The following is a 1,473-nucleotide window of genomic DNA, read 5'->3' as shown; positions in this document are numbered from 1 at the left end:
CCCCATTTGACTTATTAGAGTATAATTTGACTTATTGAAGTATGATTTGAGGTTTAGAAGTGAAAAATTTTAATTTCGGTATAATTTGGAGTATAGGGGTAAAATGGTAATTTTGCCACCTCAGGGGCAAAATTGTAATTTTCCACCACCAGGATATTTTTTCCAGCACATGGTCTTCCTTGTCTTCATCTTTGACCCTTGACTAAACATGTGGTGGAGATAAAATGTTTTAAATTTTTAAAATTTTAAAAAACGGGCCAATTACATGATGCCATGTGTCATGCCTTTATTAATTTATTATTTTCCTTTTTAAAAGGCACAAAATCAGCCCATCTTCCACCCCATGGCCGGCCAAACCAGCAAGAAGAGAGAGAAAACAAAAACAAAACCCTAGAGAGAGAAAATCAAAGAAAAAGTGTGAATTTTCAAGGAAATTAAGTGAAAAAGGTGAGTTTTTTTCTATTAAGCTTGAGTTTTCTTATTCCCAAGCATTTCTCTTTATTTTCCATGATTAAATTACATGTTTTCATGATGAATTAAATTCTGGAAAAATGGGTTAGGAGAGAGAAAGTTGTTGGATTTATTTGATTTTAATTTATGTTAGTGTTTTTAGTTAGTTTAGCATATTTAGAAACAAAACAACAAGAAAAGAATTTATTTTCTCCCCCAACCATTAATGGCTGAATTTACCATGTAGTGAGTGAGGATGAGTTTGATTTTATTCTAGGAGAATTGGTTAAGGAATGATGAATTATGAGCCTAGAAAAATAATGGGAATTTTCGGAGCAAAAATATGAATTTTTACCCACTAGGGGTATTTTCGTAATTTGCTATTGGGACTGATAATTTGCACCACACTGAGGGACATTAAGTTAATTTGGGTGCAATTGAGGTATAGAAACTGAAAAGAATTAAATTGGAGTTTAAACGGACCCGTTAGGAATTTAATCGGGTGATAAGACGAATTAGGCAAATACCGGGTTTAGATAGTTACCAGTGCATTTTGCATTCCATATCATGCATTGGTAATCTAAATTAATTTAATTTTGATTTAGTACCAACTTGGTGAAACTCTCGATTTTGTATTGTGTCAAGGTGGTGAGTCCTCCGATAAAGGCAAGGAAATTGCATCCGAGGACCAGTAGACAGAGTGCTTCGAAAGTCTGCATTCTAGACATAGTGAGTAAACTTACTGTCATTTTAATTATCTAGGGTGGTTTTTAAATGCTTTCATGAATTCTATGGAAAAAAGAATTTAAAAAGATAAATTTTCATGTTTTATGAATAAATGAGTTTCAATGAAATTAAATTATAAATTGTTTTGAAATTAATAGTAATTTTGAAAAATAGAGTACACGGAGACTGTTAATTGTGGCAATTTGATTGTTTAAATTAACTGGCTTATGATAAATCGAGCATGATTGGCTAGTTGGCAATTGTATTGAAATGCGAATTGTTTGGTTACCTTGAAAA

General features: G+C 32.0%; 1 long non-coding RNA gene across 1 annotated transcript; it reads left to right on the top strand.

The window, feature by feature from the left end:
* Window positions 1-357: 357 nt before the first annotated feature.
* Window positions 358-1,254, top strand: LOC148762077 (uncharacterized). Its single transcript, XR_016026940.1, has 2 exons — window positions 358-447; window positions 1,096-1,254. It is a non-coding gene; the product is annotated as an uncharacterized LOC148762077 (long non-coding RNA).
* The last annotated feature ends 219 nt before the right edge of the window (window positions 1,255-1,473 follow it).

The sequence above is a fragment of the Theobroma cacao genome, chromosome 6, assembly GCF_053813885.1.
Source record: "Theobroma cacao isolate CCN51 chromosome 6, ASM5381388v1, whole genome shotgun sequence".
Taxonomy (NCBI): domain Eukaryota; kingdom Viridiplantae; phylum Streptophyta; class Magnoliopsida; order Malvales; family Malvaceae; genus Theobroma; species Theobroma cacao.
Note: the sequence above shows the minus strand (reverse complement) of the source record. Positions and strands in the feature narration are given on the sequence as shown.